This window comes from Cupressus sempervirens, chromosome 11 (assembly GCF_028749045.1).
Source record: "Cupressus sempervirens isolate cs-2001-9-10 chromosome 11, ASM2874904v1, whole genome shotgun sequence".
In the NCBI taxonomy this organism is placed as follows: Eukaryota; Viridiplantae; Streptophyta; class Pinopsida; order Cupressales; family Cupressaceae; genus Cupressus; species Cupressus sempervirens.
In genome coordinates this window covers 763,533,575-763,552,363 of record NC_143128.1, presented here as the reverse complement: position 1 = coordinate 763,552,363, position 18,789 = coordinate 763,533,575, and the positions used below count along the sequence as shown (strand labels likewise).

The following is an 18,789-nucleotide window of genomic DNA, read 5'->3' as shown; positions in this document are numbered from 1 at the left end:
CACAACTCTCATCTTGAGGCATCAAATTGTCCCATAACTGATGATAAGCACTAGGAACCAAAGTACATCTCTGTATCATCATCTCATCAACATGGTCATCAAAGGTAGATAGATGAGCATACCTCACAGTGTAATGCCGATAGAATGCACCAATCTCAGTCAGTGGCTCAGACTGCAATCCAGATGTAACTAACTGCAATCGATCATTAACCAAATTGGAACTGACTACTACCTCTGAAGACATTGCGAAGGGAGTAGTATTACTAGTAGGAACCATGCCAACTATCAGCTCACCAATGTCACACATGGTCTTTGATACAACATCTCTAGTCTTCGTGCCATTAGTACTAGAGGTCACCACCATGTCAAGCATACAACAATCTGCTACAACACCCAACTCAATTGAACCTAACTCTAGTGGGAATGAACCTGATATTCCAATGTTAGTATCAAGAATGGATGCATCCCCATCTCCACTGTCTCTGACAATCTCGGCCATGGACATCCTCGGATCACCAAACACCACTGCTTGTGACTGTATAGAATCAGGTGAAGACTGTAGTCGCTCTAACTCAATGGTCACCTTAGCCAAATGAAACTGTGACTCCTTGAAAGCCAACTGTGTACTCTCAAGAATCTCAGAAGTCACCACAAGCTGCTCAGTAATCTCACTCACCTCATCTTCCTTGGCCAACAATGCATCATATGCTGTACTGCCCCACTTCATAAGATAATCTCTGTCGGCTACCAACTGCATATAATCCTGTCTCAGAATCTGGATAGCCTCCCATAAAGAGTGGAACTCTGTCAAGGAAAGATAACTGCCTCCCTGCTCATCACTAGTAGGAGAACCCCATCCATAAACTGCTAACAACTGACGAGCAGCATCGAAATGCTGGCAAGTGATAGCAATGTCTTGGTCACTAACTCTCAACTGATTAGACACATGATGGCACTGGCTTGACTGTCTCCTACAAACCTCCTCTGATGCACTGTCTAAAGGAGTATCCTCAAAGTTACTAGTCTCTAGAGTATTACCATCCATATCCTGTGAATCAAATCTAAAACTCATATCAACATACAGAGTATCAAAAACATTAGCATTTCTGTCCAACTCCTCTATACCCAAGGAAACTAAGTCTTCAAAATTGCCCATTGCATCCTTCTGGATGTCATCAATGCCAATATGATCCTGGGACTCATCTATACACACTGCCAAATATGAAATATCATCAACACATTCCAACAAGTATGGCCGACTGGATATATGAACAAGGCCCAACATTGGTGTATAAAAACTAATACCAACATCAGACAAGATACTGGCACAAGAAAAGACAACACCATGTAATCTGCTAATCAAATCCATGATAGCACCCAAACAAACACTGCTACCAAAAAGTGTTAAAGATATCCAGTCAACTGAATCCCAAATGCCAATATAACAATCTCGAGTCCATATCCGTAAACTAGAATCAACTGGTAACTCAAGCAAACTCCTCACCTGAGTAATATGACCAATACCAACTAACTCCACATACCTGTCATGATGAGATAATGAAGTCACAATACTATCTTGGTTCACCTTCAGCTGGCTGGACAAATCATGTGAAGTACTACCAGCCTCAACCTCATGTGATGAAGCATCTAACTGTGCCTGGTACTCTTTCTCAGCAAAGTCATGAATGCTCAATGTCTGCTCATCTCTACCAGGTATCTCACCATCCTGCACAACAACATCCTCATAATCATCATCTGAACCCACTACACTGTTGTCACTGCCTGTTGTAACTATACCATCCTGAATACCTGTGGCATCACCCTTTGACAACCTGTAAACAATTGTCTCAATTTGAGTATCAAGTTGACCGTTACTATCAATCTGTGTAATATCCTTTCCCACCACCTCCTGTGGCAGAGTAGAATCTGAGACCTCTACCTGGCTATCAGCTAGTTTCTCAAACTCCTCATGCAAGTTCTTGGAAATTGTGTCATCTGTCCTGTGAGAAAATCTGCCAAATAGAAATCCAGTCAACTTATCCACCTTAGCTGGGTCAGATAACATGTCATTTATACGGTGGTGCTCAACCAACTGTTTAGACATGTCATGGCTTATTTTCATAAGTTTATCTCGAATGTCTAAATAACCATCCTTTCTATTATTTTGACTCTGGCTATCAATTGTCCAAGATTGTTCCCTCTGAGACTCTGTACTATACCTGTCCATTCTGGATAAAGTAGAGTGTAACCCCAATAGGATATAACTTCTTCAAACACCAAGAACTAACATGCAAATGATTAGAAGTAGCATGCAACCATAGATTTGGACATGCAACTGATTAGAAGCAACATGCAACCACCAAATTATGACATGCAAGATCTGGGTAGTTGTCAAAACTGAAATGCAAACTTCTACAACCACCAAATTCACCAAGAACTAACATGCAAATGATTATAAGTAGCATGAAACTATAGATTTGGACATGCAACTGATTAGAAGCATGCAACCACCAAATTATGACATGCAAGATCTGGGTAGTTGTCAAAACTGATATGCAAGATCTGGGTACTTGTCAAAACTGAAATGCAAACTTCTACAACCACCAAATTCACCAAGAACTAACATGAAAATGATTAGAAGTAGCATGCAACCATAAATTTTGACATGCAACTGATTAGAAGCAACATGCAATCATAAATTATGACATGCAAGATTTGGGTAGTTCTCAAAACTGAAATGCAAGATCTGGGTAGTTGTCAAAACTGACCTGCAACTTCTACAAACCCTCAGGCTGGCAAGATCATGGCTCTGATACCAATGAAATGTCCCTTTTCTGATTTTACATGATATTTCCAACCTTTAATCAGATCTTTAAGATCAAACAACTAATATCACAAAGATCCTCCAAATTTCTCAAGAAACCCCAAATCGGGTATGCCAGAAATTGTGCCAAAAGCTTCACAGCTTCACCAATTACTAATAAATCTGAAAATGGAAAATTTTACAGAACTTTCAGCAGCATAACAGCCTACAAATTGACATTTCCAGATCCTTATAGCCTTTACACAACAGCTCAAAAATGTAGGACCAAAACTATGCTCATCGGGCTCCCGAAATAGCACAAAATATGCCCGGAAACACCACAAGAACACTAATAATCTATCTCAGAAGTTTAATCACGTCCCAATATATATATTCAGATCTATTTTAATAGCTTAAAGTCTAAAATACAGCAGCAACCAAAACTGATATGAAATACTCAACCGGAAACACCAAACTCTTACAAAAATACACCCGGAAACTCACAAATCTGCACTGTTTAGCACAAAGGCAAACTCTGTATGAGCATGCACATGGAATGGCTTCAAACTCCCATCCTTAGCCTTCCTAGAAACCTGCAAACTCCCGTTCTTGGGTCTCCCTGGAAACCTGCAAACTCCCGTTCTTGGGTCTCCTTCTCCACAGGTTTGGCAGCCTCTGAAGAATAACAAAGAATGAGCGAAAATCAAGTCTGGAATCCCCCCAAAATGCCTCCAAACCTCTTTAAAAAGGGCATAACTGTAACTCACGTCCAAGAGAGGTTAATGAAACATATTTTAATAATAATTATCATTTATTAGTCCAACGGTTTCCAAAGATTAACTCCCTTTTTCCGAAACTTCACTTTCTTGGGCCTGCCTGCCTTAGCAAAGATTTTCTTTTTTTTTAAATTATTTGAAAAGGGGACATGACAGATACACATATGGTGTGATTTTAAAAGTAAAGAATATTTATCATATATATAACAGAATAAAATGTTGTCTATGTTGGATGATAAATGGAGTGCCATGTGAAAGAACAAATTATCAAGTTGTAGGAAATAAAACATACACCAAGTGTAAACATCTATGATATATTAAGATTGTGGGAGACAAGAGGATGTTCCTTGGGATGAATTTTTTTGGAGGCCTTTTTCAGGGCATGGCAGTTGATGACTGTAAAAAATAGGGAAGACTGAAAGATTTAGGAAATTTGAAATATTCATATGACAATGATAAAGCATTTCTCAAATACATTATAGAAATTTAAACATAAGATTAAGGCTGAATCAATATTTCACATGAAAGTTGACAATAAAATTAACAAAATTTAATTGCATTCATTTCCAATGTGCATGTATTATATGAAAAATAAATAAAATTCCCAAAGGCTACAAGTTTAAACTATAAATGACAAAACAATTTAAAAATATGCTGCTCCTGATCAACATCTGCTAACACTACATTGAAATTGGACTTTGGATCTGAGTTACACCTATGGACACATGTTGAAGTGTTATATCAATACTCTTCAAGATAAAACCACTAAATTCATGGTAGTTGATACCTTGAGATAGCGTCTCAAATATCTTTCAATCCATATATTCACAATCTATTTTTTGCTGATTTGTTTGACAATGATAGCTAGTAGGAGTCAATTTGTTACTTGCCAATGAAAAGATTTCTTGCTAAAACAAACTAAGGAACCTGTTGTCCCTATCATTGATAATGAATTTCTATGCCACACCACTTTGAAAGTCCTCTTCTATTAATAATTTATTTGTAGTGTTCTGATAATTTTTAGGCAACACCACTTTGAAATTTCTATTAGATTTTTCAATGCTCTAATTTTAGACTATTCTTAGGCATTACTGCTTATTTTGGGAAGACAATAGTCATTTATTTGCAATTTTATGCTTTTACTAGACACAACACACATTTATATTTTATTTTCTTCTTTATAGAAGGCAGACATTAGACATGTTTTTAGTTTTCTTATATATGCATGTGAATATCACAGTAAAAAATTATTCTTTTACTATGCAATTGAAGAGGCATGGAAATAATTTACCTAAATGCAAATGTTTGAGATATATTCTTGATTGCATGAATGCAGGTTGTAGTGATCATTGTCTTGATTGCATGAATGTAGGTTGCAGTGATTATTGGGAATTCACAAAGTGGTCAAGATATCTTATTGGAATTTCTTGTTGTGGCCAAAGAAGTGCACTTTTCTTCAAAGTCTTTGGATGTCACAGAGGGAATACAAAAAATATAGGCTAATCATCCAAATTTTTATCTAAAACTTGTGGTACAATATTCTAAATTTTCCAACTCATTCAGATAGAAATGGATGTAATATATGTGGTGGAATGAAACAAAAACTTAATAGAAAAATTAAATTTTGAGAGTTACCAACACTAATAAGTAGGTGACATTTTCCAAACTAAATCAAATTGTGATATTGTTCTCAGGATTCAATTGTGTAGTTTTTTGAGTCAAACTAATTGACATGTGTTTCATGAGTAGTGGTTCACACAAACTAATGTCTCATGAGAATGAATGGAACACTTACCACTCATTGGATCTATTGCTTCACCTAGATCCAATGAGTGCTTAGTGTTCTATTCATTCTCATGAGAGATGGGTTAGTGTGAACTGCTAAGCATGAAACATGGGTCAATGAGTTTAACTCAAAATATTACATAGTTGAATCTTGATAGCAATATTACAAGTTACCAACATGTAAATACAAATCCTTTTTATACCATAACTTGCAAACACCATGGAAAAATATAATGTACAATCAACATAGTTGATGTCAAATTGCCTATTGATGTGTGCTTACTCATGATCTAGGTGAAATATCTTAATGACAATGGAGTCATGGCTTTTCAGGATGGTTCCTCTATTATTATAGACTGTATTATACATTATGTCAGGTACGACATGTTGGTCTAGTTGCTATATTTCTTCTAGAGAACTTTCCATCTTGCATTGTCTTATTGTTAGTACAAATGATTTGGGTAGTACATTATGTCCTTTGTCTGTTGTGTCTGTGATTAACAATATTCTTTAGAGTACTTATAGTTACACCCATAGTTGTTCTCATGGTATCTCTTTTTAATAGGTATTCTTATTCTTTCCCATTTCTTGATACAAACGACATTGTTATAGTAAATGTTGATTGTGTAGGACCATTATATGAACATATTTTTCCACCTTTGTTAGCTCCATCTTTTTCATTTGTTGGAATTCCATGCAAGGTTTGTACATAATGAAATATTTGAATATTCACTATGTGATCCTTACAATAGGTTTAGTTATGGGGAATGCTAGATTGATTCCATTCTTCTCCCTTATGAGAAATTGAGTGTGCATTATCTCTATACAATGGTCCTGAATTCTTCTACAAACATGCTTCTCAAATTTCATAACCATATTTTTTGGCTCATTATAGATCATAGTCTTTCCATTCTTTGAGTCACAATCAAAGTAGATAGCACAAATATTGTTAGGAAAGGCAGTTCTTTCATCAATAAAGGACATGATTAAATCTGTGGAGGACTTCTATGAGCTTAAGGACATTGCTTGCATGCCCAAATATTATACTCATGATATTTCTAACTTTGAGGTTAGTCTCCAAACCTTGATTTTTTTTTTTAAATTATTCACAATTTTTACAAAGGTCACTCTGCAATTAGTAATAAACTCATAAAATTAAAGGTTAGAAGGTTATAACAACATTCACCCAAAACATGGGAGTACAGGATGAAATAGATACACTAGTAGAAATTTGGCAAATAAATGACTATGTGACTACCATATTTAGTCATGTGACTAAAATGTTTAGTCACATGACTAAGGCTGATCAAATTTTACCATTTTTTTTCTATTCACAAGTATAATTGACAAAATAAATGACCAATTTGATCATTGGATCAAAATACACTCTTGAATACATATATTAAAAATATACTTATACTTATTGTATTCATTTATGAAGTTTTATTAAATTTAAGATGGTATTATGTGTGATAGATTAGGTGGTTTTTTATTTCATATTTGGGTTAATAGTTTTTGTTTCTTTCCCCAAAGTTTATATTCTTGCACATTTAAGTGTTTTGAAGCACTTGTTTCAAGAGCCACCAAGGGAAAACTCAATACTCCATTTCTTTAAAGATATTATATCAAATGTGTCAAAAAGTCTTAAGTCTTGCATTATAAGACTCTAAATGATAATCATATTTGAGGGAAACTTCTTATTCACAAGAAAGCATGCAAAACTACTAAAATTTGTTGAATTTTTGTAAAGATATTTCCCACAAAAAGTCAAATTATTATATTTCTATCAATATTCAACTATGTAGTTATTGAGTTAAAAAAAATTCCTTAAGCGAATTATTTCTTTTTGCTAAAAATTGAGAGGAGTTAAATATTACACAAAGCCAAAAATATTTGTCTATTAATTTGTATTACAAACAATTTTCTGGGAAATAAAGGATTTTAAAAGAAAACTCTAAAATATTTTTAAAGGAAAAAAATTTGGTTCCTAGAAATAACTTCTATTGAGATGAAACATTTTTAATTCATAAATTGAAACATAAAATAAAAATAAAAAGTTTCAACTTATTAACATGATATTATAACTAATAAATAATTTTAATTTTCAATAACTTCATTTTTTAAAAATTAAAAAATTCCAATTTATTAACAAGATATTATAACTAATAAATAATTTTAATTTTCAATAACTTCATTTAAAAAAAAATTAATTTGAAGTAACATTTAAATATTTTTTAAGAAAAAATACAAAACTATGGACATAGCTATTGTTGTGGTGGTCTTCTACGCAAATTCCATCAAATCTCATCTAGAAAATGGGTCACAAAAATCAAGTTGGAAACATCCACAAAAATTTGATTTATCCCGAACATCACACGATGTTAAACTAGTTAAAGATGAAAATGTTTATTGTCATACTAGGTCACTGATCACTTATGGTAAAAGGATAAATTTTGAGTATTTGGTACTTGAAACTTCTACATTTGTATTTTTCTATGGAATAGGGGTGGTTTATCTTATCTCAGCATGTCTCTAGCCACACAAAGATCTAAAAAGTCAGTGAAAAGAAACTTTAGATTCAAATAGAAGACCTAATCCACACAATGGTAGTAGGGTCTCACTTGACGAAATTCCAGGTACAACCCTAGCCTAAAATGTCCCATTGTAACAAAGGACTCTAGTAGAATCTTTCATCTAAGGTTTTTATCGATGTTTTTTTCTTATTTGGTTTTTTTCAATATTTCATTTTAGTCTTCATTCATATTTAAAAAGGAACAAAGGAAAAAGTAGAAGCCAGCTTGAGATTTTATGTAGATTTCAGTACAGGCTTCTAGATTTTACCTAACGTTCTTTGTCTATGCTTCTAGATTTTACATACATAACCATATAAAAGTACAAGATATTTCCTATAATGTGTTTCCCCTAGGTATCTCATACCCCAACTCCATTTCATATCAGACAAGTTCTCTTTGTTATAACATAGAACAATTAGCTGGCTTAGGGTTTTATTCAGGATATGCTATTAAGGGATGTTTTGAATAAACTAAAATAAAAGTTAGTTCATACCAAATTCAAATATAAGTAGGGGTTCAACAACAAGTCAAAATATGATATTTCTATTAGGATTTAACTATTTATTTATTGAATCAAACTCATTGATCCATATTTCATGAGTAGTGATTTGCACAAATCCATCTCTCATAAGAATAAATGGAACACTAAGCACTTATTGGACCTAAGAAGTCTCAATGCTTCACCTCTATGAGCGCCAACTAGATCCAATGAGTGCTAAGTGTTTGGAGGAGTGTAGAAATGCAATTAGCGATCAAATAGATAAGTCAATGGCTTTATTTTGGTGGCAAATATTCATTTAAGAAACCCATAACTTATGATGAATACTGGTTGAAAAAAAAACTTTAAAAAAAAACCTATAAAGAAGAAAATTTATGGAAGTGAATCATTAACATAATCAAGCATAAATAGTTTCATGAAACATGGATAAGTGAAACATGGGTAAGTGAATTTGACTCTAAAACTACACAATTAAACAATGATAGAAATGTTAGAAGTTTACTTGTGGAAAATATCTCCTACTTATCAGTTGATGGGATTAAGAGACTTTATAATAAATGGTCCATAAGGCACAACATTTGGTGAAGATTTTGCAAATGGGGTTGCAAGAAAAGTGGGCTTTACCTTGGAGGAAACTTTGTGCACTAAAGAGATATTTTTAATTCATGATAAAAAAACTCTTCTTTTGTATTAAATATAGTTCCTAATTTTTCTATAGAATTTCAGCAATTAAAATTTGAAATGTATGGCTTATATCAGGGTACACCTATTCATGTGAAGAGATCAAGTGATTATAATCCTTTGTGGACTGCTCCACTTGGACCAAGTAACCCAAGTTCTAATCTCAACCTGGCTTCTGTAGGATTGGTTCCTAGGTATGATGTTAGTTTGCACTCATTAATAGTTCTTGATCTTATCTTTCCTAGACTATTAGTAAAAACAAAAAATTTAATTATTAGTAATGGGCTTCTTGAGAGTTTGGACTTATGACTAGCTACTGAATTCATGTGCTTTGTAGATCATCAAGTATTGCAGATGGACTTGATTGTATATTTGTTGGAGGTTTTCCATACTATCTAATAGAAGAACATATTATTGATCTTCTTTCATCATTTGGGTATGTGAATGGATTTCTTAGACACTAGTTATTGAGCTACTTCAAAAACTGTTGTATCTGAACCAAGTACTTTCATCTTCATTCTATATATTTTTAGACTATTGGGTGCATTTGATCTTATAAAGGATTCTGAGATTGGAAACTTCAAAGGTTATGGCTTCTGTGTCTACTAGGTTAGAATCTTACCATAAGAATTCCTATCGGTGTACATAGTGGGGCAATTATGCATATAATTTTAAGGAATATGGGCTTCAATTTTCCTCTGGTAATATGTTAGGATCCAATAGTGATTAATATTTCTTGTGTTTCTCTTAATGGTTTGAAGATGGGTGATAGACCACTAACCGTCAGATGAGCTTTTGCAAGGTTTGGGGGATCTGTTATCATAGCTTCAAAACTTAATTGATACTTTTCAAGTAGAGTTTCTGACCTGTATTGTTTAAATTATTAGAATTTCTTATATGCCAAAGTTTTACAATTTTTAAGCTCTCAAAGCTATATCTTGTCAATCCTTACATGGCTACTACCATAAACTGGTGTCCAAATTGACAAGAAAAGGTAAAGTCTTCTTTAAGAATTATATTGGCATACAAGATTGATGTGACTGAACACCAAGTGACTCTGTAGGACCAGTTAAGAAAGCATAGATTTAGAAATTGAGTTGAAGTTGTGAATAGTCAGTACCTATCATTTCATGTGAGTATTCAAAGATGCTATAATGAAGGAAAATCATGTGAATGGATAGGGTCAATTGGGTGATTATGTTAATGCAACACGGTGGAGATTATCTTCTTTTGAATTAGAAAAAACTATACAATGACACTAAATAGATGAAAATTGTATACATTCATAATTTAGTGAGAACTATTATGATAATACATAAATATAAACAAATGGGTATAAATCAATAAGTACGATGGCTTAGCAGCTAGTATTACATAGAATAAATATGATGAAGTGTGGATTACTATAACTAGTGTTATAAAAAGAAACATTTAACCAACATGATCTGAAGGTGGGGAACTATGTCCATACTCAACTAATTTTTGTGTGAAAGAAGTAAACTATAGACTGACCATTCATTTTCCTTCCACAGTCTCCTTTTAAATCTATTGTCATAGGGTCACTTACGTAGTTCTCAAAATAAATCCATGGCGTAATAGTTCAGCTAATGGAAAAGGTTTGAAACAAAAAGTAACTTGTATAGGCATGATATTGTATCGGCCAAAACATTCTATTTCTTCTTATTTTAAATGATCTCAAACTCATAATCCTGCAAACAATCAATTCATTTTCTTCTCTTCTATGACAATGTTCATAATCAACAAGTACTTGAGGTGGAAATGATCAATTCAATGCAAGTATTTGATTCCCAAAAGAAATAGAGACCATTTTTCAACCACATAAAGGGTGGCTATAGGTTGTAGCTATATGGAAAAATGTGTCTTTTTTATCATTAAACTACTAACATTTGAAGGCAATGGGATAACATCTAGAAAGAACTCCACACCAAGTTTTATTAAATTTGATGGTGGACAAGTTTAGTTCATTAGGACAAGCTAGCACCCAAGCAATCATAAAAGTTCTGTTGAAATCCTCAAAATCATTTTGCACCTCTAAAAACCAATTAAAAGCATCCCTTTCAGTTTGGTATGTAAAAGAAGGGGGAAATGGTGGAAAATAATTTAAAAACCTTTGATGAAAACTTGCCAAGCCTAAGAAATTACTAAGTTGCTAAGTTACTTCAAAAGGGTCATCATGCATCCCTTCAAAATGACATGACCATGATGATTTAGAATTTGCACTTATAGATTTCAGCATACAACTTCTGTTTGACCAAAATGTCAAGCCCATTATTTAGATTTTCTAAATGAGATGCTAATGATGTACTAAAAACTAGAGTCTCATCAAAAAATACTAGAAAGGCTCTTGTGAAGGCCCTTAAGAAAATGTAGCCTGAAGGAAGGTTCACTTATCAGAACTGATTGTATAACTACAAGGTTTATTGAGCTCAATGATTCCAACAATTTAGCATGGATTGATAGGTATAATTTTTTGAAAGATAAGTTGGTCAATGGAAACTATATGTAGCTCCACAATTATTGTACACACTTGCCATTTATCTTCTCTCACAGGTTTCAAATTCCTCTCCTACTGAGATGAACTAGTCTCCATGAAGATTTATCTTGTTTCTTAATAGGAATAGATTTACCTCTATGAAAGCAAAAGAAACTTGTTATATATATCATCTCACATCTCATGAATTAGAAAGAACCTAAGTATACATAAAGTGCAAAACCAAATTGGGATGTAGAGACCAAGGAGCCACAATATTTTGATGCAGATTAGGATGCCTAGTCAAGATTGATTGAGCTCACATTGTAGACTCTAGATACAATTCATTCCAATAGTTCAAATGATGAGCCTCAGTTTCCCAAATATCCAATGGAAAATAACTCCAATTTTTTAGATTTATGCTAAAACTGAAACCAGCTATGCATATCTTTTCATGCCATTCCTATTTTTCCATTTCGATGTTTGTCCATTGGAAATAATAGTTGTACTACTTAACTTGTATTTACAAATTTTAGTTTCAAGTTTCAATCTTTCATCAATATAAATATATGAATTGAAATTTTTTGTTATCAATAATTTATGCCATTATAATAACTTAATGGATTATTGGCTCTCTACTTTTCACTTAAGTTAATTGTAATTTTAATCTTTAAATGTAAATATATTCTATAAAAATTAGGGATGATATCGCATGGTTGTAGGCCCACACTAATGGTAGGAAAATCTCTAAGGAGCATGACATTTTTTATATTTCTATGAGCAAGATCTAATGGCCCACAATTATCTTTCTATTGAAGAGAGATATCATGGTTCATACTATGCTATACTAAAGTATGAATGGAAGCAATTTGTTAAAATTATAAAGGTTCAAGGAGTGGGTTGCATTCCATTTGGCTTTAACTGATAGAGATAGATTAAGGAGACTTGAAGCTCACCATGAAGAACTTGAAAGTAGGTTGGCAATTTGTAAAGATGGTTAGCTCAGAGCACTAGGGTTGCATTTGTCATCTTCAAAGATATATACACTGCAAACAAGGCTCTTCAGGATTCTAGAACTAAGAAAAAGAGACCACGAATTGGAAAGTTTGTTTCTATAATGGAGTTGTAGCTTGAAAAGAGCCATTGGAAGGTAGAGAGAACACCAACTGCTGTTGACATACATTGGTGTCATTTGGGGCAAGTAAATTTTCATGGAAAATTCATAGGGTGATTGTGAATGCTAGCCTTCTTGTATTACTAATATTTTTCAGCTCAACACTTGCAATAATAACTGCATTGCAAAATGCTAGATGAATTATCGATGTAGATAGTATGGACAATGCAGCATCATGGTTGGCTTGGGTATAGAGCTCAAGCTATGTTCCAGCTCTATTCTTCCAATTCTTACCAAATATGCTAATTTTTGTAAGCATGTACATAATTATTCCCACAGCTCTATTGTCACCTTCCAAGATTGAAAGCCATTTGACTGTCTTAGGAGAACATTAAGCTATACTAGTTTAAAACATTTTTATGTTTCCTTGTTAATTTGAGTTTTCTATCAGTACTATTGCAGTCATCATTGAAAGGTACTCTCTTGAGGATGGGAATGATTGCAATAAAATTGAGGAGTATATGAGTGCATTCTTTTTTACCAAGTCCTTTCTATCCTCTCTTGCTTTCATGATAACAAACACTTTTCTAGGCATATCTTTTGATTTGTTAGCTCCAATTCCATGGATAAAGAAAAAACTGTAAAAGTTTGGTAAAAATGGCTTGTTGTAGTTGTCACATGAAGAACATGAAAAAACTAAGTTGTATGTCATTGAGATTCAAGAGGATTATCAAAAAGATACTTCAATTTTGATGATGGAGATGACTCAACACAAAGGGAGAGTGTAAATGAGTTTGATCTATAGGGAGGAGATTTATCAATCTATCCAATTAGCAAAAAAGATCACTGTTAGATGGTTTAGACTTTTGATTTTGCATAGTATTATGCATTTAATCTTACAAGCTTTGCACTGACCCTAATTTATTTTTCCTTCACACCTCTCATGCTACCTATAGGTTCATGTTACTTTGGATATCGGTATGTGGTGGATAAATAAATTTTTTTCTTTGTGTATCATTTTCATGGACTACCTGCAGGCAATGATCGAAACCTCATGACAACCATTCTAAGAATAATGTGTCTATGCATAATTATATTCCTCCTATCTATGTTATTCTTCTTCTTAGTCTGAGGAGATTCTAGGAAGCTATAATTTATGTGTACTAATATCCTATAAAAAAAATGGCTTTCCACCAGATATACTAGACGGTGTATGGACGATTGACAGTATTGTTGATGGACCTACTGAATATGAGGTGTATGCATAGCCAAAGTATGACTGGGATGTTTCTTCTATTTAATTTTTTTCATTGAGGATCCATTTTGATTGATACTAAATACATGTATTTCTCTCCAAATTATCTGGAGTTTTCAATTTTAATCTAATCAAACTTTTATGAGGTCAAACACTTGGAAGTATGGTTGTAATGTCAAATGATGAAATAGTTGTAGGATAACTAATTTTTTCTATTTGGGTCAAATTTTGTAAAGTATATTAACTAATTCCATTATCAGACATTTTATCTTCCCAACTCCTAGATATACCCCCAGCCCACCTCTCCCTCTTCAAAATTGGCCAATCTTTATTACTGAAAAAGGTCACACCAAACATGAGGCATCCTGGTTGAACCCTTAGGACCTGGCCACAATATGTAATGGCTTAATTTCATAAAGAAATTAAGCATGGAAATGGTAAATATGGGCATCTAGAATGGTAAATTATTTTCTTCAAATAAAATCTTCTTATTTTATATAGTTTTGTATTTTCATGTTAGATGGCTGAAGTGATTTTTCTCTAGAGATCTTCACAAAGGAATTTTTTTTTAACAATGTTGTTTGCCATCCCAAACCTATTTCTTGGCATTTTAACAATGTTTTATTGTGTTTCTTGGAGTTTGGAGGATAGATGGATGTGGTGTGTGAGAGTGTCAAGTATATTTCTAGATCATGGGTGTGGCAAGGGGCCAGCTACCAAAATATTATATAAAATCACTAGTTGAATTAGGAAAATATTAACAAAACCAACATAAGCTAAAGTTTTGTATTGGATTTTCTATGACTAACTATTGATCTAATAATCCATATTATAATTATAATTTGCATCTCATTTCAACAATCTTAGTTACAAACTTGAAACTCAGGAGTAAGAAATCAGCCCTAAGAAATAAATTGATAATATAGTTTAGTGAATATTAAGGACTTCTTTGGGTTGGGAGACTTGGTTGGGTTACCAATAATGCTATTTTCTATTCCAAACCTATTTTTCATCATTTAGCAATGTTTTATTGTGTTTGTCAGAGATTCGATGTTAGATAGATGGGTGTGTGTGAATGGTCTGCCTTTTTCTTGATTATGGGTGTGGCTAGGGGTCAGCTACTAAAATAATATATTAAAACAATAGTTGAATTAAGAAAAATTTGACAATATTATTTAGTGATTTGTTACATTTATGAATTGACACAACTTTCCCTATTACTAGGAATAATTTAATTATAGATCATTGATAAAAACTTTCTTTTCATGTGTCTTATTTTTATCAAATTCCTATTTTTATGTTGTTTGTAAACTAAGGTTCAATAAATGTCAACATCAAGTGTAATGAACACTTTTAGCACCCACCTAAGCATAAGGAAGAGGAAAGATCTGATCCATTGGTACCTCCATATTTTAAAAAGTGAGTATTTCAATTGATAGTGTTTCATAGTTTTAAGTGGATGTATTTTATAATGGGGTTTGATATTTTTATTTAATGCAAAGGTCTATTTTCTTGACATAAATTACATAATCATTTGTATCTTTTTGTGAGAAGTTAGCACAAGAAACAATACTTGTGTGTGGCCAAAGTGCACCAAATTATATTTTATAAGTGTCTATCACTACAATAATTTATAGAAGTGTAATTGACATAAAATATAATTTTAAAATTCTTGAACAAAAGAATTTAAAATTGTGGAATTGTTATTGATAAATATTTAGATTATTGTTTTTCATAATAACTAAAATTTGTGTTCTTTGAGAAGAGTATATCATGTTACAGTGACCATGATCATGGTAGATCTAATGTTGGGAAGACAACTTTGTCAATTTTTCACATTATTCTTTAAAGGGTACTAGCTCAATGGAAGAGCACCTACTTTATAAGTAGGAGGATAGTGGTTCAATTCCATCGTGCCCTAATATGACTAAATTAATGATTAGATAAACTACCAAATAAACTACCAAATATAATACCAAATCAACTACCAAATATACTACCAAATCAACTACCATATATACTACCCAAAAAACTACCAAATATAGTACCATATATAATACCCAAAAAACTACCAAATAAACTACCAAAATTACCAGATAAAATACCATATAAACTACCAAGTAACAACAATAAATGACTAAATCAATAAACTAATCAATGATTAAAAAAATTTAGTCACAAACTTGGTTGGGAGATAAATGTCTAGCAATCAACTACCATTGGTCACATGATCAAAATTAGTCACATATCTACATTTTTTAGTATTTTATTTAGTAATATATTGTGTTTTTTGTACTAGTGATAGCTAAGATGGTACAATCCAATGTTGACCATCTTGTAAATAGATGTAGTATGTGTAACAAATTATCTCTTACATCTTATGATATATAAATAATAGATTGTTAGAAAACAATATTAGACTCCTAGTTATAAGCTAAATCTCAACTGAATTGAAGAAATCTATCTCTAGGCACACATGGAGTTTGAGACTAAGTATTTTAAATTGGCACATCCAAGGTTGATTTTCTTGATATAGGTCAGGTTAAGCTTCTAAGCGTTGAGCTAGTAGCTTAGAGAAAAAACAAAATTATAGTGATGATGGACGTTGATGCTAAAAACATGTTACACAATGGACCCCAAAAAGAAAGAAAAGTCACTAACATTATACTACCTTATTAGTATCGAGGCTTGTTTGCTCTAATTCTTCCTTAATGGAACTATTGTTTAGCAAGCAAGCTTGTCAGGTTCTATAAAGTACACAAAGTATTCATTGTTGGAAGAAATTTTGTGGATTATAGTAAGGCTTTAGAGAAATAGTTTAAATAGGATTTTCTATTGATATGAAGTTTGTATCTCAATCTTTCACATCTTTTAATATATTCTAGAGGGCCTTCTGAGGATAAATACTAAATGTTAAAACTTTCACTTGCAGCTTAAAAAAGAAAGGTCGTAGATTTTTCAAACAATATTTTTAGCTAAATATCACTATCTTTGCAATATTTCTTTGGGAATGTAGAGATGGCCACTCTCTTCTTTCTTTCTAGAAAATATTTAATGAAACCTATTTCCATATATATTAGGCAAGCTTAGTAGGTGCAAATTAATATTTTCTTTCCTTGTAATGCTTAATGAGCATAAATCAAGGTTGCACGGGGATGAGCTACTTGGGTACTTAGGGTACAGACACATCTACTATTCAAAATGGGGGATGGGGTACTTAAGTGCATCAATTTTTTTTAATATATTTTATATTCATAGAAAATCTGAAAATATGAGTCAGGACAATTGTTTTTCAAAAAAAGAGCAATGTGAAAGTTTGTAGATGTAATGTATTATTTTTAGTTCAGATTTGCAATATGTTTGTAATAATAAATTAATAATATATGCTAAATATTTAGATTCATATCAGACAAGGCAGACTTTAAACATGAACAAGAAGATCATAAATTGCATAGCAATGACTTATTGCAAATGATAAACTTCTAACATGAAGGGTGATAAAGTTGCCTATCAATCAAAGTTTCAAACTAATTATGTATTGAGTTAATCTTGATAAACAACAAGCTGATATACACAAACAAAAAGTAGCAACAAAAATCAGAAATCATAATTAAGGTCCTTAGCTATGATGCTTATCACTGAGTACCCGGTACTTGGGTATGTGGGTATGTGTCCCAAGGCTGTAGGTATGCGTACCCAATCAACATAGGTATAAATATACCAGCCTTTTAAATGTCACACAAATCATGTTCATTTTAAGCTCCTTGTTATTTTCAAGTGGAAACAACTATGTGAATCAAGTTTAGGTGCAAGAGAACAATTTGAACATTTTCTTTTTAATTTTCCAATATAATTATTTTCTTTGTCCGAATACATCTTTGAGAGTTTTCTAAGTATAATACCATATTTTATTCATATGATAGCATATATCTTAGTCTTAAGAATAGGATCAACATAGTCTATAGCTTAGAGAAGAAAACATAATAAATGTGTGCATGGATAGCAATGCTATGTTCATAATGCAATGGGATATACTCTCTCATGGAAGCCCAATACAAGAAATTACTAACATAAAAAAGGGAAAAAAATCAAGGCAATACTGTCTCTCTCCTTAGTGTAAGATTGTCCTCTTGAGGTTATATTACATTTCATTTATCTACTTTTCTCCATGTGGACACAAAATATAATATCTTAGTTTCTTCTCTTCTAGGCAACAAATGATAATGTAAGCAACACATTAATCCTCCAAGAGAGTAGCAGAGACAAATATGGGTCAATAGTCATGTATACTCCAGTTGATATCCCTGCCATTCATCAAGTAATGAATAGTCTAGAATTCAAAAATGTTTCTCTCCTTCCTTTAGGTTTTGTTATACTTCTAGATGGACCTGAATGCAAGCCTCATAGCAACCCTCCTATAGGAGGGTCTCTCTTAACCATTGCATTTCAAATTTTTGTTTACAATGTGCCCACAGCCAAGCTGACAATGGAATCTATGAAGACTATTAATGACCTCATTTCATGTACTACTAAGAAAATAAAGGCATCTCTAAGATGTGATGATGCTTGATACTCTATCTCCAACCTTTTAAACCTACTGGACTAACCACTTTACATGAGAAGAAAACATGAATATGAAAGATACAATAGGGACTGAAAACAACATTAACATAGTAGTTTTGTTATATATGGTTTCCTATCTAGAGGAACTAGAAACAATATCAATTTGACATGGTACCCTGATTTGTCTAAAAGCCTTGACATTGAGAAATATAAGAGAAAGAGTAAAACTCTTGCTCTCTCATGATGTCT

General features: G+C 32.6%; 1 pseudogene; it reads left to right on the top strand.

Moving 5' to 3' along the window:
* Nucleotides 1-14,023, top strand: part of LOC149531846 (hyperosmolality-gated Ca2+ permeable channel 4.1 pseudogene) — a 74,768-nt pseudogene extending 60,745 nt beyond the window's left edge.
* The last annotated feature ends 4,766 nt before the right edge of the window (nucleotides 14,024-18,789 follow it).